Genomic DNA, 6,000 nt, shown 5'->3' on the forward strand with positions numbered 1-6,000 from the left:
AAGAGTCAATGGGTGTAACAAGGCAAAGGGAAGGACAAGAATTGCTCAGTTTAGGCCTGGAATAAATAAAGCTCAATAATCAGCACTTTGTTTGTTAAAAGCAAATTTGAGAAATCAGTGACAGACAGGAAAACAAAGCAATCAAAGTTTGTAATTAGGTGCAGTAACTGTGGGGGACCTGTGGCTCATGACAGCGGTGTCCTAATGTTTAAGTGTTTTTAACTGAAATTAGGCTCAGTCCTGAGGTAAGGAGCAGAAATATCCCCCTGTGTTTGAGGCAGTGAAATGTGGGGTGCACAACCGCAGTGCAGTTGTGTCACAAGAGGTGGAAATGGGTCGACTTGCACAGGGACATGATAAACACGACTGAATCAGCATTTAGACCTTTACCAGACACACCTGAACTCGCCGGAGTGAAATGGCTCTGAGGCTGTGAATGTCCACACGGGAAAAATCATGTATTTTCTAATGCATTACATTTTTATGTGTTTGTTTTTTGGATTTGTTTGTTTTGTTTTATTGCGACTCAAAAATCCCTTTAGTATTCAGCAATGATTGTTAAATAGGACACTAATGAATAAAAGATTTTTGGTTTATTTTTGTAAATCAATGTAAAATGCCACAAATTGTAGCACTTGCTCTTACCTGAATAAAGCACCCATGAGACTCCCAGCCTCTTTAGCAATGAAAGAGATTTATTGTGAAACTAAAATGCCAAGCTGATATCTCCACAACCCGGGCCAACACGTCCCACTCCACAGAATCTGCCGCAGAATTGTATGCCATTAACCTCTTACTCGAGACATAAGGCTGAGCAATTAACTGCTCTCCAAAAAATGCTAATCAGGCATATTTTAAAACCACATGTAGTTGAGGATAATTCATGTATCCAGGGCACTTTTGGCTGGACAATTTCTTCCTCTGCCTCCAGTTCCACTCCACTTCCTACAAACAGGTTTCCCATAAGGGCTGAACACAGATAGTATCAGAATAAAGCAGCATCCTGAGTTAATCCTGAGTGGAGCAGGCAGTGAACAGCGCCCGCCTCTCGCTGCCAAACAGTCGCTGTATAAACAGACCCGGAGCATATTTACCCCTCAGCCAAAGGTGTCTCCAGAGCCGACATGTTTGTGTATCTGAACGCTCTACACAGGCAGCCTGGAGGGGGCCCACGCCACAACTTTGGACTTTCTACTTCATCGCTTCATAGCAGGGGAGAAAGGGCGTCTAGCATCCCAGGTCACCTGCAAGCACTTCCGCCTTATGCAGATGTATGCAAACACAAAAACATGCCAGAAGCCCTCAAAGGACTTGCAGAGTCGGAAAATATGTCGAAAAATGATGCTGACAAAAATGGAAGACCTTTATGCAGTTTTTCTCAGAGCAGGGTCTCAGGTGGGTGTGGAGCACAGAGCGGGATCAAAAAAAGATAAAAAGGAAAAAGGAGGTATATAACTATGCCAGAGTGCGGACACCCACACCAGCTTTAAGTATCAGAGGAGGTGGATTTATTCCAGTCTGGCTAATGAGGATCATTAACACGGCCCGTCTAAAGCAGAGGATAAAAGTAACACCTCAAGAGCATATTCCTAAAACGGGCCTGTGGCAGTGGAATGTACCCCTTAATGCAAAACAAATGAATGCACCTGAAACCAAGTGTATTCTGCCGGAACTCCATGTGAACATGTCTCTATAATTTGGTGAGATGAGGGAGTTGATGAGTTGGACGCACTTTACTTTGTGATAACAAAGAAAGGCTTTTTTTTTTTTTCAGGTGTGGAGTATCTGAAACTACCATAAAGCTCTTCAGTCTTTTGTCCTATTATTTCTCATGGGCGGTCCACATTTCTCCCAGACTTTTATGATGCTATCAGTTCTGTCAGCTCTCCTCTTCACTCGCTGTTTAACACACAGTGAAACAAAGCACCCGGGTGGTTGAAAAAGCAATCCAACTTCTGTCCAGCTTCTTTAAATCACTGCTGATATATAGGCCACATCTGTTTTAAGCATTTCCGAACCCCCTTACAGCCCAATCAATGAAACGGTTGAATTAGACGACATCAACCCCTCTTTCGTCATTGGTGCCCAAATACAGCAGTGCGCTGCTGTTTAAAGTATATCCTCCATTGATTCTTGTTTTTCCCGCTCTCAGCACTGTCACTCTACACCGCCGGAGGGCTGCGTATGTGAAATTTACAGCATCTCGCCAGCTCAGGCATCCCATCCAGTAAATATTGCCAACTTGCTCTTCCATTAATACATTTTTATTAGAGAGTACCAAGCCACACATTATGCCATTTGAGGCCAAAAGCAGTGAGATGACAAATGTCCTGATAAAATAAACATGATTGGCACATCCAGCGCCTTATTCAGTTAATAAAGTGCTTTGCGGAGGTGAACGAGAACTTCCACAGCGGGAAATGATTTATTAAAAGAGTCTAGGTCATATAACACATGCAGTATAATGTACTCCACTGCCGGTAGCAAAAACGATATGAATCTAATGAACCTCTGAAAACATTTTGTATAACAAAACAGTTGTTAAAGGTGCACTTGTGTAACAGCTGGCACGAATCACATAAAGAGACACGGAATAAAACTTTTATCGGGTGGAAAAAACATACCTGAAAAAACCTAGAGAAAAACTACTACAAATGACCCTTCCATGTTTAAGAAGAGCAGTATGTTGCGGCAGTAATGAGAGCCAGGACATTGTCCCGCAGTCTTCCTAACGATAAGTAATGACAGCGGCTTAGCTAACACAATTAGCACAGACACAGATACAATTCCTCTACAATGAACATTATGTAAATTATTAATTAACGTGCAGACGATTGCAATCTTGTTCCGCTGCCCACTGGCACTCAAAATGTGAACGATTTGCGAACAGAGAAAGTGAAGATTATCCTGACTCAGAGGGATTGTGGGGGAAATTGCACAAATACCACCTGCTCCTTTAGCAATTTATAGAAACAATTTGCATTTGCAATTAACACAACTAAACGCAGGCTCACGGCCAAGCTTCAGACACATTTCACTGGCTACGAAACAAATCGTCAGAAGTAAGTATGAAAAATAAGCTGACATAATAAACAGTCTGGCGATCCTCAACTCAATGGCACGTCACCACCACTGCATCAGTAGAAAATACCAATTTAACAGCGGACAGCAAGATTCATATCCTGCACTTGCACAGCTATATGAGGCGACTGAAGCAATATCCTGTATTTAATTTCAATTTAAATCACAATCCCCCCACCCCTCATTATACCTTCACTGACTTATGCATTTTTTACACAATGAAATGCAAACCCAATATCATTTGGTTGCAATTAGCAAACAACAAAGCGCACAGTGAGCATAGTGTAAACTTTATAACACTAATCCAACTGCACGAAAAAAAATCGCATTTAGATATTTTCCCCAGAAACCGTGCAGCACGAGCCCTGAGCGTGTGAGGCAGAGAGCGAGTGAAAAGATGAGCACTAAAGATCAAATGGGGGGAGAGACAAAAGCGCAGGGAGAGTCCAGCTAAGTGTCGGGGAAGAGACAGTGCGCCGGGGAGAGCAAACGATCGCTCAGATTCAGTGTCTCTGTTTAATGACACCGGAGCCACACGGGAGGGAAAGACGAGCTCGCTTTAATACGGGATGGATCCTAAAGCTGATAACTCTGTGCCTCCCTGCGCGGCGTCCACACATGTGCAGTCAGGAAAATATCATATTGGAAGGCTGCATTCGCGAAAGTCTAGGATTTCAGCAATAAGAAAATCCACAAATGGTGAACCTTTCATGTTTTAAAGAGGAACAAGTCCATGTTAAATATATCCTGTAGCTGTAAGTCCTTTGTACCTTTGTTACAACTTTTTAATAAGGCAGTGAAAAAACAAACTAAGAATAATATGTGGAACTTTATGCTATAGTTTTTGTTTCATCTGGAGACCGGAGAAACACAGCCACGATAAACACATACAAACCAAAAACGTCTGCTTCTTGTCATGTCACGTGATTGCAACCTCTCAGCTGGTAAACTTTTTACTTCCGCTCGTGTCTTTTTTGTCCTCTCCTGTCAACTCTCCTCCTCTGTACCAAGGCTTCCAATACTTCGTCACTAGCCTTGCTTGTGGTGACACATTTTAAATTCAGCCGACATTTATAGCCTTCAATATGACAAAGAGCAGAGAAGTGACGCGAAGACGATAAACGGGAACAACAAGATGTATCCAAATAAGACGTGCATGATGAGCATAGGTGCAGATAGAAAACCAGATAAAACATGTCATCTAATTCTGCATATATTCAAAAGTTCACAAGTTGTTATATGTGTATTTGACCTTACCTCAAATCTAAAGATCAAAGCTAATGATGATGGTATTTGTGACAGGCAACATAATCGTAAGACACCTGTGTAAATGTCACCATGTTTCATTCACATAGTCATTGTTTACCAGAGCACTTTTCATGTTTATTTTTCGGATGTGGGAAAAAATACACAAACATGACACCTAAGCATCAAAATTAGAAGATATCCTGATTTTGATGTTCACTACTGTTTTACGTTTTAATGAACTCCATTGATTGCTGTGTGAATTTATGCTACACTGCTCTGCAAGACACTCACTAAATCCAAATGTCAGAATTTGTTCACATGAAACTGCAGCCGTGGCCACAGACCAACATCTATCACAACACAGCGGTTTTGACAAAGTGCTTTGCCATTAAACTGCCTCAATTAATTTCCCCCTGCAACTTTTTAATGGCTTCATTAGATAGCTCAAGTGAAAGCCGTTTATGGACTCTGCACTTGTTCAAACTATGCTCACAGTTCGCCTCGGAAACGCACTTGTACAGCACACAGCATCACCCACCCGCAGCATGTGGGTGTCATTAAGCAGCTATTGTTGAGTTCCTCTCTGCCCAGCATGATAACGCCGTGATTGATGCTGAGGTTTCCGAGCTATTCACCTGGTGTAATTGTTGCCACAAACAATGCACTCGCTAAAAAAAAAAAAGCAGAGAAAACAAGACAAAAAAAAAAAAACTTTGCTGAATTCCACTTGCTCCCATCATGAGCAGGCACACCAAACTCTTAAGTTCACTCACCTGCTCGGAGTGGCCAGGGGGAGCTCCAGTCTGGCTGCTGTCCTCTCCGGAGCCGGATCCTGTGTCGGGGTGGAGAGCTGCTGGTCCTCTGTTGCGCCGCGGTGGGGCGGGCTGTATTTGCATCGACGTGTCCGTGCTCCTGCTGCGTCCGCGGGGCTCCGGCCGCTCACTCGCCTCACACAGCTGCAGTGAGAAATGAGAGGAGAGGCAGAGTGTGTGAGTGCTGCTCCGCTCTCCCCTCTCTCCCGTGCTGAGCTCTGCTTCTCTCTCTCTCTCTCTCTCTCTCTCTCCCACCTCACTCCCACTGGCTCTGCCACTCTTATCACCAAAATGTGCTACTATCACACCATCTTTTCAGTGTTTCTCTATTGATCCATCTGTCGGTCTGTCTGTCTCTCTCTCTCTCTCTCTCTCTCTCTCTCTCTCTCTCTCTCTCTCTCTCTCTCTCTCTCTCTCTCTCTCTCTCTCTCTCACTCATTATTGGTCAAGAAATTGTGGCTTCCCTCGTGCAGCCTACAGTGGCTGTGGAACCACCATCAAATAATACTGATGGCACAAAGGCATGCATTCATATCATTAGGCTTAGCTAATGAATAAGGAGCAGGATTTGGAGAGTTGCCAAAAACACACAGCACAAGCATGAAAATTATGTATGCAAATCTAATTGCATCTATGTTTCATTTTATTTTATTTATAACATTATATTTTAGTGCACTGCAAAGGTTTGGCTCGCGACAATGTGTGAAATGATTTGCTTGAGCTTCAAACTATGATGTATATGGTTGTGAAAAATCTCAGTAGGCTATGGCAGCCTACCAGTAAATATGCGGTGCAAACAGAGACCAGTTTGCATGTTCAGTGACAAATCTTATCTGCGATGTGGGTCAATCAATCACCT

At 43.0% G+C, this 6,000-nt stretch overlaps 1 protein-coding gene across 2 annotated transcripts in view; it reads right to left on the reverse strand.

The window, feature by feature from the left end:
* Positions 1 to 5,348, reverse strand: part of tnr (tenascin R (restrictin, janusin)) — a 133,145-nt gene extending 127,797 nt beyond the window's left edge. Inside the window, exon 1 of one of the 2 annotated variants that reach the window (XM_079570262.1) lies at positions 5,103 to 5,348. The gene's annotated coding sequence lies outside the window, so the exon portion shown is untranslated. The remainder of the gene's footprint in view (positions 1 to 5,102) is intronic. The other variant, XM_079570263.1, reaches the window with a different exon arrangement.
* Between the last annotated feature and the right edge of the window lie 652 nt (positions 5,349 to 6,000).

The sequence above is a fragment of the Gobius niger genome (genome assembly GCF_951799975.1).
Source record: "Gobius niger genome assembly, chromosome: 13".
Lineage (NCBI taxonomy): Eukaryota > Metazoa > Chordata > Actinopteri > Gobiiformes > Gobiidae > Gobius > Gobius niger.